Source organism: Cyprinus carpio, chromosome B25 (genome assembly GCF_018340385.1).
Source record: "Cyprinus carpio isolate SPL01 chromosome B25, ASM1834038v1, whole genome shotgun sequence".
In the NCBI taxonomy this organism is placed as follows: domain Eukaryota; kingdom Metazoa; phylum Chordata; class Actinopteri; order Cypriniformes; family Cyprinidae; genus Cyprinus; species Cyprinus carpio.
In genome coordinates, this window is record NC_056621.1 from 2,075,740 (window position 1) to 2,094,558 (window position 18,819).

General features: G+C 34.9%; 1 protein-coding gene and 1 pseudogene across 1 annotated transcript in view; one reads left to right on the top strand and one right to left on the bottom strand.

Annotated features, from left to right (window-relative positions):
• Positions 1–17,632, top strand: part of LOC109054011 — a 50,936-nt pseudogene extending 33,304 nt beyond the window's left edge.
• myo9ab (myosin IXAb) overlaps positions 1–18,819 on the bottom strand; it is a 709,890-nt gene that overhangs the window by 393,794 nt on the left and 297,277 nt on the right.

Here is an 18,819-nt window from a genome sequence, read left to right on the forward strand (position 1 = left end):
TTGGATCATTTTCTGGAAGCCAGTCGTTCCCTGAATGTATCGTAAAGGCCTCTGAAGTGTTGCTGATGATGTTAGCGTGTCCTGATTGAAACACATCCAGCAGATGTCAGGTCAGATAAAAGCTTCTGGAGAAGATGCAGCTGAAGAAGTTACACCTCGTGATCAGCTGTGACACAAAACATCAGACTGACCAGATCACAGTGTGTCTTAACATGGAAAATGGGCAAAAAACATGGTTTTACCATGGTAACTGTTCAAAAACATGGTAATTCAATGGTACATGCCCAAAATCAAAGCAAGGTGGTACTGGTTGATGTCCAAAAACATGGTAAATGATCAAAAAACTTGATATTACCGTGATAAATGTTCAAAAAAAACATGTTGAAAAACATGGTAATTCCATGGTTCAAAAACATCCAAAACTAATGGTATTACCATGGTAAATGTTCAAAAAATACAGTATTACCATGGTAATTGTTCAAAATAAACTTTATATTACAATAGGACATGTTCTCAAAAAATGGCAATACAATGATACATGTTCAAAAACGTGATTATTCAATGGTACATGAATAAAAACATGGTATTAACATGAGAAATGTATATATATATATATACTGTAGGACATGTCCCCAAACATCGCAATAATGTGGTACATGTTCAAACAATGTGGTATCTTAAAGGGTATATTAAAAAAAAAATAATAATAACAACATGGTAATAAAATTGTACATGTCCAAAAACATGTTTTTTCAGTGGTACATGCCCAGAAACATTGTATAAACATGAGAAATATTCAACAATCATGGTATTACCATGGTAAATGTTCAAAAAACACATATTTACCATAATAATATGGTACATGTTCAAAAAACATCCTTCAGTGCTTACATGTGATATGTCCAAAAAACAAGATCCTTTATTGGTCCATGTCCAAAAACACAGTTTTAACATGGGAAATGTTCAAAAATGTTAAGAAAAACATGGTGTTGTTGTGGTGGTAATCTTTTTTGTGTGATGGTGGTGGTTATGAGGTGTGATCTGTCTCTACAGGCCTCACATGGTGACGGAGTACATGGGCATCAGGAACGAGAGCTTCATGAAGATGGCTGCTGTAGGAACGTGGATGGGAGATTTTGTGACGGCGTGGATGGTGAGCCTCAAACCAGAACCTGTTTAAAGTCGTCTTCTCTTTCATCATTCGTTTAATCCGTCAGGATTGGATTGTTGAGCGATAAGCGCTTGATGAAAGATTCAAATAACACCAAGAGCTTGTATTAAAGAAAATGTGCTGGATTTTGATTTATGTTGACTTTCACAACTTTAAAGCAGCATGAAATTGTTTTATGAGAAATCTTGACCTTGACGAACCTTCCCCGCGTCTGACGAGCCACTCAAATGTTTCTGTAATTATTTGTTGGTAATTGACTCTGGTTCCCAGAGGCGGCGGCCGCTCGCAGAGAGAACGTGACATTAGAGATCGCCTGAACCAACAAATCCTCGTTCAGCCCCCAGATACAAGCGCAGAAATAATAATACTGTATTCCTTACAGGTGCAACTGTTTTACACCCAGTGAAATTAATAATACATATGATTAAAATGATGTTTAGTCACACTGGAAGCGATTAATGTCGCACTGCGTCACGATGCAGCAGCTTCAGCCCGTTTGTGCTTTATTTGAAAATGCACAAATAATTTTACATATAATAGTTTTGTATACATACGTATAATTTTAAACAATGCCCTTATGATAACTTAAACACTTAACACTTAAATAAAAATATTTGCATTACAATGACTTTACCATGTTTTTTAATTAAGTAGTAAAATCCAATCTTATTTTCTAAAATATCACAATCACGTTATTTTTTGTTTACCTGTTATAATATAATTATTATATTATTTTATACAATATACAAATGTGTTTGTGTGTGTGTGTGTGTGTGTGTGTGTGTATATATATAATTTTAATGTATTTATATTCTAAATATAATACAATACTTTTTAAAAAATAAAGTTTAAAGATGTTTTTCTTAGTTGCAATATAAATTGTATAAATATATCTATAATATAAATATATTTAATATTATCTAAGTATATCTCATATTAACTTTATATATATTTAAATAACTTCTTTTGATCCCATCTTGACTTTTAATGCTTCATTAAAAGTGGAATTATTTAAAGATCTCTTCACAAGAGTGCCACTCAAACTGACTGACACACTGTGTTTACTTCAGCGTAACTTTACTGTCTGTTTCTAAACAGTGTTCTAGATGTTGACAGCTGTGTAGATAAAGCCCTCATCGATTCTGAAAAGAGGTTTTCTCAAGTTCACTGAAGGACACAGCAAACAAACATCCCACATCAAAGTGTGTTTCTCTCTGACACGCCAGCGCAGGTGTACTTCAGATCAGTGCACGCGCGTGTGTGTGTGTTTGGTGCATTAGTATTCCTGTGTTCAGACTGCAGGGATGAACAAAAGTGAGGAGAGGAGGAGAAAAGCGAGGGATGAAGAGCGAGAGGAAGGGTGGAGGAGCGTCTAAAAGTGCTGAATCGAGACGGCTTCTGCATGCCATTAATTCAGTCCTTCATCTGCACAGATTTATTTCTCCTTCCCTCCTCACCTGTGAAGGATCAGATCAGGATCAGGGTCCCTGCGCAGTGTGCACACTCCATAGGGCACAACTCTAGTGCACTTGACAAACCATCATGTAAATAAATATACCTTGATGTCATAAATATTTTAAATGTTATAATCTGTATCTATTTATTTGTTTATAAATTTATATTAATGTAAAGGAACATATGTTTTGTTTTATTTTATTATTAGTAAGCTAAACTAAGTTCAGTGGTAAATGACTATTGCAGTTTTTAATATATTAAATATATTTTAATATTTTACATGGAATTGTTATTCATTTGACATGAACGTGAAATGCATATTTTGCAATATTAAACTATATTTAAAAACACACACACATACACAAAGAAAAATGAAAATGCAGGAAATATAAAAAAAATTTAAAAACCAAAACCAGTTCAAAATATGAATACAAAATATTATCTCATTGACACTGAAATAACACTGATTGGATTTCATTTACATTGTGTATTTTTAGAATAACGCACACTGATGAGTCATTCACAATGTTATTAATAAATAATGTTGAAGAAAAAAACAGATATACTGAACATACATACATACATAAAAATATTTAGAATATTTATGACAGTCCAGTGATATTTTAGTGTCACTGAGAACCTTAGAATTTTAGAATTTTTGTTAATATTTTTAAATATATTTAAAAAAAAGTTTTTGTCTTATTTATTAGCACTTTGTTGTTTTATCGAGATAGATACAAAAAATAGATATGCTGAACTTTATTACTTTGAAAGCATTGTGGATATTGAGTAACTTTAGTTTATTTGGATTTGACTCTGTTATGACTCTGAGCTCAGTTGCTGTGATTGTTTGTTTGTTTGTTGTTTCCAGTAACAGACATGATGCTGCAGGACACTCATTATCCGGACTGGGGCCGGAGCGCCAGACACTTGTGGAGACGGGGGCACAACCGCATTGTTTTGTTCTGGTGAGATGATCATGTGATCCCGTCAGAAACAACCAATCAGACGCCAGACTGAAGCTGTATCCACTCCAGCCTCAGAAGGAAAAACAAACGTGTGTATGGATTCGGTGATTAATAAAATAGGTTTCATTTGTGTCTCAATCAAAAGATTTACTAACAGCCTGCGCGGGCGCAAACCGTCTTGTGGCGTTAAAATAGTACTGTCAGGATTTAGTGGAGAATTAGGCGTGAACAGTTATTTTTGAGTCTGACTTTATTGAATATGCACTTGTAGGAGTTTCAACATTTATGGGAGGAGAGTATTCAAATGAATCACGAAACGTTAATTTGCAGATTGTCGGAAAATTGCCCTGTTTAGTAAATCTGGTCTTTTGTGGTGAATGGCTATTGCAATTTTTAATATGTAGTTATAGTTTAAAATTTAATATGCAATTTATAATAATTTGATTTAATTTACAAGGTGTAATTTTAGTTGTAAGTAAAAAACCAATTAATCATTCACAATAACAACATTATAAAGAAATCATTTAAAAGATTAAATCAAGTTTAATATAATAATATAACAAAAATACTAGCGGATTTTGAATCATAAATAAGTTTAATATATTTATAAAAAAAAACATATTACACAAACACATTACAATGCCATTTTTGCAGTTTTAGTAGTCATATTAAATTATTATTATTATTATTATTATTATATAAAAATATTTTTATTATAATAATTATTAATATGTAATAATAATAATAATATTATTATTATTAATAATACTTAATTATGTGTTTATTAATATATTTATTCTATTTTATAATTAGAATATAATTAATAATATTATAATTATCAATAATATTAATGTTAATTTTTCATAATCGAAACTAAATGTAGTAGTAAATGACTTGCTGTTTTTAATATGAGGTTATTTTAAATATATTTTTAAATACTGAATCATTTTATTTTTTAACTATTTATTTACACTAAGTTTAGCAGTAATATAATTATAATTAACTATATATTTTATGTATTATTTATGAATATTTTATAATTATAATTACTGTTATTCCTCGTGAATTTTAATAATTCTGATTATTATATTTTAATATTTAATATGCAGTTTGTTAATAATTGTATTTTTTACAGTGTTTAATTTGAACACGTGCACTGATGAATCATTCACAATAAGCACATGATTAAGATATATGATAAATAGATCATATTATAACCACAGTCCTGCTCATAAAAGATGATGTTCCAGCTCAAAAACAGACGAGGTTTTGATGAATAAGTAGTGCTTTTAAAGCCTCTGGTCAATGTAAACATGATTTCTGCTGGTTTTATCTGAACTGAGATGTGAGGGGAGCTGATTTTGTGTGCTAATTAACCTCGTGTCACAGATACACTGGCTGTGAGCTATGAAATAATATTAATAAATCCTGGTTTTATCCATGTCTTAGTATGCCAGGGGGTGTAAGTCAGTTGTAATTGTAGTTATCCCACATTAGGAATGAGATTTGAGTGTGTGTTTGCTGTTATTGTGGGTTCAATCGTCTGAAAATGTCCTTATGGGAATAACAAACGCCGTTAAACTGTGTGTGAGTTAATAATGTTATTTTAATGCTTGTTTCCCTTATCAGCACGTTTAATTAAAGACTCACGCAGAAGAAAATCGATCAGCGCCGCTGTGTTTGTACGTGACCGAACACACACTCTGACCCTGAAAACACACTCGACAACGCGACCTTTGACCCCGACGCACATCACAGCCGTTTACTGAAGCTTACTTCCTTCATTCTCGCTTTATCTGCATTTCTTCAGTACAAATATACAAAAAAAATCCATGAAAGAAGATAAATGTACTTTAGAAGCAAGTGTGTAAGACATTTAGAGCTAAAACATGAAGTAAAACATGGAAAAATGTGCCAGAGACAAAAATACTAACTCAGAAAAGCAGTTCCAGTAGTTTGCATTCATATTATATTAATATAAATTATTAATAAAGTATATTTGTTTTATTATTAATGTAATGTTTAATTTGCCATAAATTTCGTGGTAAATAAATATTGCAATTTTTAATATGCATTATCTAAAAAATGCATATTAATTATATTTTAATATTTAATATGCATTTTTAATAATTAAATTTAATATTAAATTTACAAGATGTAATTTTAACTGTAAATTAATTTTTTTATTTTTTTTTGGAAAACATTGCACTGATGAATTATTCACAATGACAGCATTATGAAACGAGTAATATTATTAAAGAAAGTTTTTAAATAAACAGATGTAGTGAACTTTGAAGAATTATTGTGAAGAATAATCAAATTAAAAACTCGTGGAAAAATCTCCCAGCGCAGTAAGACGAAAAAGACTAATTAAAACACATTAAAATGTCATTTTTGCTGTTCACATTCATATTGTATTAATCTTTAATTAGTCAAAATCAAAATTAAATTAAGTGGATGATGCCTTTTGCAATTTTTAATATGATCTAATTTTCAAAAAAGCATATCAAATATATTTCTATAACAGTTTGATTGTTGATTGCCATATTAACTGCAAACTAATTTATGCCAGTGCAGTAAGACATAAAACAAACAATAATTCAAAACCTTTTGCATTGTGAGTAGTTTACATTCATATTATGTTAATATAAATTATTAATATAATTTTAGTTAATTTTAAATGTATTCAAGTTTATTTTATTGTTAATAAAATTGTAATATTACTATGATGTATAAATATAATACATAATTATCATTATATTATATTATATTATATTATATTATATTATATTTATATTATATTATAATGTTTAATTTGTCAAAATCAAAACTAAATTTAGTGGTAAATGGCATTTGCATTTTTTTATATGAAATAGTTTTAAAAAATGGATATTAAATGTGTTTTAATAATTATTATGCAATTTCTAATATTTAATGTAAATTAATTTTATTTAGTTAATTTACAATAAGTAATGTAAATGTAACTGTAAACAAAAATGTATTTTCTTTAGAAGAACATCCACTGATGAATCATGATTAAGAAATACCTGTATTTATTTAAAAAAGAAGAAAAAAACAGACATGCAGTACTTTGAACTGTTTTTATTTAATGCGAGTGTATTCTGTTTTACTGCACTGGAAGATTTGAATTATAAAAACAGTGCAGTAAGACAAAAACACTGATTTAAACCTCTGTTTTTTGTACCTGGTGACTTGATGTGCTGATCTGCTGTTTCTAGCAGCGTGTTCTGCTCTGAAGCAGATGCAGGTGTTTATTCAGCTCAAGTTTAAGACTCGATGTCAAGTGAGAGTGTAAAAGCTGACTCCGGATCAGTTCTGACTCTTCGGTGTCTGATGAATGAGCTCACAGTGACGTGAAGAGCTGATCTGGTGTCTGTATTATTCAGTGAATCCATCAGAAGTGCATTACGCTCGTGCTTTATTAATGCACGCTCTGCCAGCGGCTCCATCCATTAGTAACCAGCAGCGAGAGATCTTCAGACGACTGACACACACTGCCAGTAAAGTCTGGAATAATTACCATGTTAATGCTCCTGAAAGAAGTCTCTTCTGCTCAGCAAGGCTGCATTTATTTGATCAAAAATACATTAAAAGCAGTATAATTGTGAAATACTATTACAAATTAAAATAACTGTTAACCTATTTGAATATGTTTTAAAATGTAATTTATTCCTGTGACAAAGCTGTCTTATTTAATTTTTTTTTTTTTTTGCTTGTAAATTATTTTAATTCTGGCTTTTTTGCTTTGTATTTTTTATTTTATTGACTTTTTAACAGTCATGTCATTTTATTTATTAAATTTACTTAAATGCATTTTATATAGCCATTCATTTTTTTTTCCATTGATGTATACTTTTTTCTTTCTTTATTTGTTTCTTTGTTTCTTGAATTTTTAAACAACATAGTCTCACCTTTACTTTTCAACAAATTACATTTTCATTGTTTAAGATGTAATTAAACACATTAAACAATGTTCACATTATTTTAATTTTCAGCTGTCACATCTAACGTTAGATATTTTATTATTTTCAATTATTTTTGATTAATGCATTTCTGTTTTATTTTATGTAATGCTTTTACTTTTATTGTATTTGATTTTCAATCTCACTCACATCAATTTATTGATACTATTTTTTTTTGTAGGTATTGATCTTTCCTTTTTCAATGCTTTTTGTTTTTATTTTATTTTGTTTACTTGACTTCTCTGCTGTCACATCTCACATTTAATTTATTATTTTTTGTAATTATTTTATTGTATTTGGTTTTGTATTTACTTTATTTTTATTTTTTTCCTTTCAACCATCCCATCTCACATCATTTTATTTAGTTTGTTTTAACTTTTTTTAAAATATATATAAAATATAATTTTTGTGGAAATCATGACACACTGCCATTCAAAGGTAAGTAAGATTTTATGCTTGTATTCATCAAGAACACATTCAGTTGATGAGAAGGGACAGTAAAATCATGTATAAACTCACTTAAAATTTTCTATTCATCTGTGAATCCAGAAAAAATTAAATGTATCACGGTTTCCACAAAAATATCGTGCAGGCACAACTGTGTTCATCTTATGAACTTTCTATTCATCAAAGTCTTGAGCAGCAAATCATCATATTAGAATGATTTCTGAAGATCATGTGACACTGAAGACTGGAGTAATGATGCTGAAAATACAGCTGCACATCACAGAAATAAATTACATTTGACCAAATATTCACAGAGAAAACAATTATTTTAAATTGCAATAATATTTTACAATGTTACTGTTTTACTGTACTTTTGATCAAATAAATGCAGCTGTTGTGAGCAGAAGAGACTGGTGAGCGCTGCTGTGTGTTTGTCAGGACGGTGCTGTTCTCTCTGACGTCTGTGGTGGTTCTGGTCATCAGTACGGACTGGATCAGCTGGGATAACCTGAAGAACCGCGGCTTCCTGCCAAGCGACGAGGTCTCCAGAGCGTTCCTGGCCTCCTTCATCCTGGTCTTTGACCTCCTCATCGTCATGCAGGTACAAACACGAGCTCGTCTGACGCTCCTTCATTGAGTCTGTGTGTGTGTGTGTGTGTGTGTGTGTGTGTCCGCTGTGTGTGTGTGCTTGTTTAATGTCCTTCACATCGCCACAGGCAGCAAAATCACAAAGGAGTGTGTCACTGTCTCATGAATATGCTAATATGAGCTCAACAGCTCCTCTCACTGTTCTTCCTGTAATAACCTCACACACAGACACACACACACACACAGACACACACACACACACACACACACACAATCGCAGGCTCATCTGATGTCTGGAGATTCTGGCCAGAGCTTCTTAAAGTGGGTCATTCTCATGTGAACCTGTCTTCATTTCCCTTTAAATCCAACTTTAATCCGTTTAGGAGATAAAAAGTAAAGGTTATTGTTTTCATTTTAAAATGTTCACGTTTTCTTCCCTTCAGATGGGTCTTTGTACCGAGGTTTTCACCTTTACTTTTTCAACGTCATTTCTAACGTCACTTTGTTTGTTTATTTACTTTAGATTTCAGTGTTTCTTTTTTTTAACAATCGCATCTCACATTCTTTTATTAGTTTGCATTAATATTAATATATTTTTTTCCCCCAGAGGTCATGACTTTCCTTCTTTCTTTCTTTCTTTCTTTCTTTTTTTAAATTAATGCATTTTCTTTTGTATTGAATATTTCATTTTAATTTATTTAATTTCAATCTGTCCCACCTCACATCAATATTTTTATTCGTTTTAACTTCTTTTAAATAATTTTTTTTCAGATGTGTCGATCTTGCCTTTTTCAAGGCTATCATTGGAATGTTTATGACTTTTAGTGACTTTTCAGTTGTCATCTCACATTTTTTAAATGATTGTAATTAATGCATTTTTCTTTTGTATTATATGTTTTATTTAATTTTACTTTGAGAGTTGTCAATCGGTCCCATTAATTTATTTATTCATTTTAGCTTTTTTTATGTATTTTTTTCCAGAGGTGTTGACATTGTCTTTTTCAAGCCTTCATTTTTTTTTTTTTTTTTTAATTGACTTTTCAAATGTCACATTCTGCAGGTTTTATGGTGGCCAAAGAGCTCATCGCGCGAGCTGCAAATAGAAAAAAACACCTGCAAATTAAGAAAACAACGCTCATCAATTTGACAACACACGCTGCACGTATTCACAACTCAACAAAATAAAGAAACGCACTGCAAATAAAATTCTTTATTTGTTTGTGTTGTGAGCATTTGCTGCAGCTGCTGTCAAACTGATGATGTTTTCTTGATTTGCTGGTGCTTTTATTATTTGTAAGTGATTTCTGAAGTTGCAAGTTCTGAAGTAGGTATTTTTCTATTACATTGAATTGTTTTAATATATTTTTGGAACAATCTCAGCCGTATCATTTTATATTTTATTATCGTTTTTTTTTTCGAAAAATATATAATTTTTTTGTTGACCTTGCCTTTATCATCCATCACGTCTGTCATTGTTTTATTTTTCCTCCAGCTTCTCTCGACCAATCAGAAGCCTTGCTGAAATCACAGTCTGTCTGTGTCTGATTACAGTGTCTCAATCACTTACCTGTGTTGGCTCAAATATGTTGACATTCACTGTCTGATTGTAAGTATTCCCTCAGTCTCAGTCCGTTATCGTTATGTGCCTTTATCTGCGTCTCTCTCAGTCGCTTCATCTTCACATGCTAGATATTTCACCTCACTTTTGTCCGCGTTCGCTCCATGTGACGGTTAATCTCTGTGACTTGCCTGATATTTTATTCAGTGCCTAATTAACTCAGAGACCCAGAACGGCCGCGAGCTGGCGGGATTTACAAGCTCTTTCATTTCAGCCTCTTCTCGCTCCGTTCCCATGCCACGAATTTAAGCTTCATTTTGTGTTACACAGTTATCAGAGACGTCAATGAGGCGAAACGATGTGCTGCACTGTAATTATGCGGATCCTCGTTAACTCTCCGCCAAGTCACATAGAAATCAAAGACTCTCTGTTTTGTAAACACAAAGCTTAATTGCCAAGAAACAGGCATTATTCTATATTTCTGCCACTTAATTTGGTTTGTTTTTCTGTGTTTGTCCATAGAGCTGCGGGCCACGGCATCCTTTTATCTTTTATACAGTATATCAAGTTTTACTGTTTTCACTCTGACTGTTGTCGAGAGGAGATCGGCCGGATCAGACGCCGCTTAAGCTGAGGTTCGCGGACGCTTGGGATCTTTAGAGCGCCTTACAATTAATTTCTTATCTCTTAGAAATGTCAGAGAAAAGAACAACAGAGACCATCAGAAATGAGCCAAACTTCTGAAAACACAGAAAAAAAACACACACGCACAAAGACAATCAAACAAACACATTCATAAACAAACTCACAAACACATTCATTAACACGCTCATAAACACAAACAGATGCATTAACACACTCATAAACAATAGTCAAAAAACTGGCATAAACACACTCATAAACACAAAACACATGCATAAACACACTCACAAACACATGCATAAACACACTCACAAACACAACCACACACTCACAAACACACTCATGAACACACTCACAAACACATGCATAAACACACTCACAAACACATGCATAAACACACTCACAAACACATGCATTAACATGCTCATAAACACAAACACATGCATAAACAAACTCACAAACACATGCATTAACACGCTCATAAACACAAACACATGCATTAAAAGACTCATAAACACTCACAAACACATGCATAAACACACTCATAAACACAAACACATGCATAAAACACTCTCACAAAAATATGCATTAACACGCTCATAAACACAAACACATGCATTAACACACTCATAAAACACTCACAAAACACATGCATAAAACACACTCATAAACAAACACATGCATTAAACACTCTCACAAAAAATATGCATTAACGCTCATAAAAACACAAAACACATGCATTAACACGCTCCAATAAACACAAACACATGCATTAACACACTCATAAAACAAACACATGCATAAACACTCTCACAAAAACTATGCATTAACACGCTCATAAACACAAACACAGGCATAACACACCCGCACAAACTCATAAACACACTCATGAACACACGCATAAACACACTCATAAACACACTCATAAAAACACATGCATAAATAAACACACTCATAAACACATTCACAAAACACATGCCTAAACACACTCACACAACACAACCACACACTCACAAACACATGCCTAAACACACTCACAAACACACTCATAAACACACTTACAAACACACTCACAAACACAACCACACACTCATAAACAGACTAATAAACACACTCACAAACACACTCATAAACATACTTACAAACACAACCACACACTCACAAACAGACTCATAAACACAAACACAAACACATGCATAAACACACTCACAAACAAACTCATACACTCACAAACACATGCATAAACACACTCACAAACACACTCATGAACACACGCATGAACACACTCATTAACACACTCACAAACACATGCATAAACACATCATAAACACATTCACAAAACACATGCCTAAAACTCACTCACAAACACAAACACACTCATGAACACACGCATGAACACACTCATTAACACACTCACAAACACATGCATAAACTAAATAATATAATAATTCACAAACACATGCCTAAAACTCATTCACAAACACACAACCACACACACTCCATAAACACACTCATAAACACATTCACAAACACATGCCTAAACTCATTCACAAACACAACCACACACTCACTAAACACACTCATAAACACATTCACAAACACATAAACACACTCGCAAACACACTCATAAACACACTCACAAACACACTCACAAACACACTCATAAAACACACTCACAAACACACTCACAAACACACTCACAAACACACACATAAACACATGCATAAACACATGCATAAACACACTCACAAACACTTATAAACACATGCATAAACACATGCATAAACACTCACAAACACACTCATAAACACATGCATAAACACTCACAAACACACTCATAAACACATGCATAAACACACTCACAAACACACTCATAAACACTCACAACACACTCATAAACACATGCATAAACACACTCACAAACACACTCATAAACACATGCGTAAACACTCACAATCACTCATAAATACTCACAAACACACTCATAAACATGCATAAACACACTCAAACACAAACACACTCATAAACACACTAACAAACACTCATAAACACATGCATAAAAAACACTCACAAACACACTCATAAACACATGAATAAATACACTCACAATCACTCATAAACACACTCACAAACACACTCATAAACACATGAATAAATACACTCACAAACACACTCATAAACACTCACAAAAACACTCACAAACACACTCATAAACATATGCATAAACACACTCACAAACACACTCAGTTGAACACACTCACAAAACACAACCACACACTCGCAAATACAAACTCGAACAAACTCACCTAACCCTAACCCTAAACCATGGGGGAGTCAGGTGGCCTAATGGTAGAAGGGAGGAGTCCTAACCCTAGGGTTGTGGGTTCGAGTGTCGGGCGGTAATACCACGACTGAGGTGTCCTTGAGCAAGGCACCGAACCCCCAACTGCTCCCCGGATGCTGCAGCATAAATGGCTGCCCAATGCTCTGTGTGTGTGTGCACTTTGGATGGGTTAAATGCAAAGCAGAGCACAAATCTGAGGATGGGTCCACCATACTTGGCTGTAGGTCACTGCACTTCATTTCACTTCACTCTCACTCACTTGCGTCACTTCACGTCACTTCACAACACACTCATAAAACACAAACACACACACACAACATGCAGTGCAGTAAACAAACACCGCACAAACAAATAAAAAACACATTCAGGCAAACAAACACTCACAAACATACACACAAAAAAAAACATGCTCAAACACAAACAAATGCACAAACACGCATATATGCACATATATGCAATCCCACACACTTCACCACACCAAACAGTTGTTAAGGTGTTTTGGGTAAGTTGTCAGGATGCTGCTGCTATACAGAGCTTGATGAAGTATTTTGATTCAGTTGCTATGCAGGTTGCTAGGGTGTTTTGTGTAGATGCCGAGGACCGACTTATTTGCTTATTATAGGTATTTTTGGTGCTAATCATGCAGTTGCTCAAAACAATGTACAATGCACAAAGAGTTTCTGAAATATCTGTTGTTAGTTTCCTGCAAGTAGTTATTTAGGTATTCTTCAAATATGTTTGCCCTTTAGACCAGGGATGGGGGAGTATTTATGATACATGATATTTCAAATACATAGTTCGTAGTGGGCCCAGACTGTTGCTGCACTATTAATGTGTATGTGTCCTTTATAGTCTATGGCTATCAGTCGAATTCAGTGGTTGGAATCGGTTAATACTCCTTGACAAGTTCTGTTCTGAGTTACTAGCTGATTACTGCTAAAAATATTGTTTTCAAACTTCCAGAAAGATGTCCAATGATTGATAAATAAATATTTGATTGCTGATTATTGGACCCTTATTTAGGTAGCTGTTTAGTAGGATCATTGATTTGCATACCATGCATGAATGACTGACACATATTGTTATATTTATGATAACAATCAAATGATTAATTAGTTAGAGACTAGCTGCTATGAATATAAATACCACCAGTTGTCTTCTTAGGAAGGACTTGTTTGTCAGGGGAGTCAAGTGTTGCTGCTGCCAAAGTAGGCCCTTCCTTACCAAACACCAAATAACTTAATTAGGATACAATTATGAGGCATTCGCAAACTGTTAAAACATTAAACTGTGGGGTTACTTTAAAACTAAACCTATGTGATATTTGATCTGTTAACTGGTTGCATGCGTCAGATTTATTGCATGACTCGGGCAGAGAAAAAACTGTTGCTATATCAAACATTTTGGCGAAGAAATTTCATGCTCCCTTGTACAAGTATTTTTTAGTATTGTTTTTAAAAAACACAAAAATACAGTAGTTTATTTTGATACATAATGTGGCTGGTGTATTTTGTAGTTTATTTTGATACACTTAAAATACGGTATGGTATTTGGTATTTTTTTTAAAATACATTTTTGATGTATCTGCCCAACCCTGCTTCAGACATACTTCGTCCCATCCTCTGAAAGTATGTGCATACAGTAGCTTGTGAGGGAACTCCTGAAGGGTTTATTTCATTCAATGTGTGTTCACACGTTTACATATGTTTAACCGGGGATCTTCCTCTTTCCAGGACTGGGAGTTTCCTCACTTCATGGGTTGATTGGACATGAACCTCGGGTCTTCCACCACGCAGCTGAAGATCAAACTGCCCGTCTGCAAGCGCATCTTTAAGGATGAGTACCACATCCACATCACAGGTAAATACACACAAGTAGGGCACGACAGCAAATACACCGTGAGCACAATTATGCCGGTGAATCAAGAGGTATAGTGCTCTAAACTGTCATTTGGGACAGGACGGATTAATTAATTCCTTTCCCAAAGGGACACCCTGTCAGAATATTAGCTCGTTAGATACATCTCTTTATAATGATGTGTTTGAAGGCAGCGTTGGTAATGCATACTAATTAGTATTTGCTCATCTGTAAACGTGCGTTTATATAATGGAGCAGGTAAATCTGGCGGCGGAAGTGTGTGAGCGAAGCGCTTCGGTTTCTCTTTTCCATCTCGTTGTGTTTTGCTCACTGTAGCGAGGCTCTTGATGGCCATCTTGGGAATAGATGATCGCTCCCTGGAGGTTGGGAAATGGCCTTCCTGCTCAACCGTTTATAAAAGTCTTTAACACCTGTTGTTTGGCGCGGTGATTTAGCGTTTGAGGAGTAACCCCGCATGAATGCCTTAACAACAAAAGCATTAGAAAGTGACTCCCCAACGCAATTATTCACTTTCTCAAGCAGCCGTCTGACTCGCAGATAACTCTGGGATCAATTCACCAACATGCTGATCTTCTGGTTTCCTTCCTTTTTTCTACGGTAAGGGAAATTGTTTAATGGTTTGCTGTGGCAGTTGCTAAGGTGTTTTGAGTACTTTGCCACTTGCCAAGTGTGCTATGCAGTTGCTGTGGTGTGTTGGGTGGTGCCAGGGGTGTGCTATGCAGTTGCTGTGGTGTTTGGGTGGTTGCCAGGGTGTTGCTATGCAGTTTGCTAGGGGTTTTTGGGTGGTTGCCCAGGGTGTTGCTATGCAGTTGCTGTGGTGTTTTGGGTGGTTGCCAAGATGTTGATATGCTGTTGCTGTGGTGTTTTGGGTGGTTGCCAGGGTGTTGCTATGCAGTTGCTAGGGTGTTTTGGGTATTGTTCAGGTTGTTGCTATGCAGTTGTTTGTCTTTTGATTAAATGCCAGGATATTGATATGCAGTTGCTAGGGTGTTTGGGTATGTGTTCAGGTTGTTGCTATGCAGTTGTTTGTCTTTTGATTAAATGCCAGGACTATTGATATGCAGTTGCTAGGGGGTTTTGGGTAGTTGCCAAGACATTGCTATGCAGTTGCTGTGGGTGTTTGGGTTGCCAGGGTGCTGCTATGCCGTTGGTGTGGTGTTTGTGTGGACTTTCCAGGATGTTGCTATGTAGAGTTGCTAAACTGTTTTTGAGTATGTTTGCTATGCAATTGTTAAGGTATTTTGGGTAGTAGCCAGAATGTTATGTTGCTGTTAAGGTGTTGCTATGGACATTTGTATAACAGGACGTTGCTACGTTGTCAAGGTGTTTTGATTATTTGCCAGCATGTTGTTATTTAGTTGCTAGGTGTTTTGGGTAGTTGCTATGAAGTTGCCAGCGTGTTGCTATGCAGTTATTGTGGTGTTGTAAGTAGTTGGCAGGGTGTTGCCATGCAGTTGGCTATAGTGTTTTGGGTATTGGCCAGGTTGATGCTATACAGTTGTTTTAGGTCTTTTGATTAAATGTCAGGATGTTGCTCAAGCAGTTGCCATAGTGTTGCTATGCAGTTGCTGTGGTGTTTTTGAGTAGTTTACAGGGTGTTGCCATGCAGTTTGCTAGGGTGGTTTTGGGTAGTTGCCAGGATGTTGCTATACAGAGTTTGATAAAGTTTTTTGATTATGTCTGAAATACCCTGGAATAAATTCAAGGCAAGGTGTTCCTGTTGTTATGTGGTGGAGCATTGCGTTAGCAGCGCAAAAGGTTGTGGGTTCAATTCACAGGGAACACACATACTGGTTAAATGAAAAATATATATAAAATAAAAAATGAATAGCCTGAATTGCACTGTAGTCGCTTTGTGGATAAAAGTGTCTGATAAATGCATAAAATGTAAATTCCCAACACACTAATCGTCCCTTTTTTTTCCCCCTATCTCAGGGGAAATGGTTTAATTACGGGAATCATCTTCCTGGTTCTCATCCTGGAGCTCAACATGTGGAAGAACCAGATCTTCTACAAGCTTATGAATACGGTCAATAACGTAGGTCCCAGGAGAGAAGATCTACACCCCCGTGGAGGATCCAGAGACCCTGCGTGACTTCAACCGCAGCACGCTGACCTGGGAGTGGCGCTCCACCAATATCGACCCGCGCACCAACCAGACGTACGTCCAGAGAGACATGTTCCTCCACAGCCGCTATGTGGGCGCCAGTTTGGACGTCAAATGCCTGGCGTTCATCCCGAGTCTGGCGGCCTTCGTGCTCTTCGGGTTCTTCATCTGGCTGTTCGGACGCTTTCAAGACTGCGAGACGTTCCCTGAGAATCAAGACAAGAGCTACGAGCGCATCAAGCGCAAGTCGCCGTCGGATCTGGGAGTCACGCCGGAGGAAGTGCACATCACCATGAGCGAGGCTTTGAAGAGGAGCGGGACACCCATGCTGCTTCTGGTGGACACTCATCATTTCGGGTCATCAAACAACTCCATGTCGCCATGTTCGAACGAAACCCAGGAGACCCAACCCAGTGTAGCCGTTGACAGCAGCGCCCATGAGGACACAGCTGATGTCAAAAAACTGACCCCATAACTGTAGCCAAAGATCAAATCGTTCTTTCTGAGATCCTCACGTTGTTTTGACGTCCACAGACCTTCAGAGTCGATTGCCGATCAAAGTCCTCTGAAAACTATCAGAGATTCTACCTTGAAATTTTTAGTTTTATATCAAGCGATCTTGCACTGCTCACCAACTTTCTGAACTTTTTCCACGCTCTCAAGGACATCGGTCTATGGTGCTGGATGTTTGACTTTTCTATTATATTTGTAGATACTCCTGTGCCTACATGGATTGAAATGTTGTCCTCACAGTGAATGCATGGCATGATGGTCATGAAAATACTTGTAATGAACACCTAAATCTGTGCCTTCATTAAAAAAAACTTTGAAGGCATGCTGGGTAGATTATTTACAAATAGTTACTGATTCCAAATGACATGACAAAAAAAAACATAATCATTTACATTGCACTTTTAGGTAATATAATCAACTACAGTTTTTATTTGATTTAATGGTTTTATGTTTTATAATGGAAAACTTAATCCATTGCATTACGCATTTTATGTAATATAATGGAACGAGAAAGCAAATATATTTCATTTGTTGTTATTAAGAGCATGAAGTGCATTAAACAATACGCTACATCAAGGTTTCCCAAACTGGGCTTTGTGAAGGAACTGAAGGGGGGTTGTGTGTTTATTCAATAGCTAATAACTAATGAAATCATTAAAATGTAAAATTAAAATAACAACAATTAAAATTAAATACTTACTAAAAACTTACCTGGATGTCATGTGACCATTAACTGACTTCAAAGGACATGCAGAAGTTCGTGAATACAAATGCTGTCTTTGTGTGTATGTCTAAACTGGAAGAATTTCTGTGTAGTGGTAGGATATTTTAGAAAGAAAATTTAAAAGACTAAAAAGAATATAAGGAAGAATTAATAAATTCTGAACCATTTGTTGCTATTGTGGCAATAGTAATTAATAACAAGTAAACTGTCTGATTACAAGTATTTTAAAATCCAATCTAATTCCAAAGTACTTAATTTATGGAATCTGATTACATAATTCAGAATACAAGTAATCAGTTACTACCCAGCACTGATTGTAGGTTACAAAAGATCTGTCAATCATTATCCGTTGAGCTATTTATCAGTTATTTAGACACCAAACTGCTGTGCAACCAAATATGTTCACATGCATGTATTGGAAAATCTGATTTATCTCGAGAA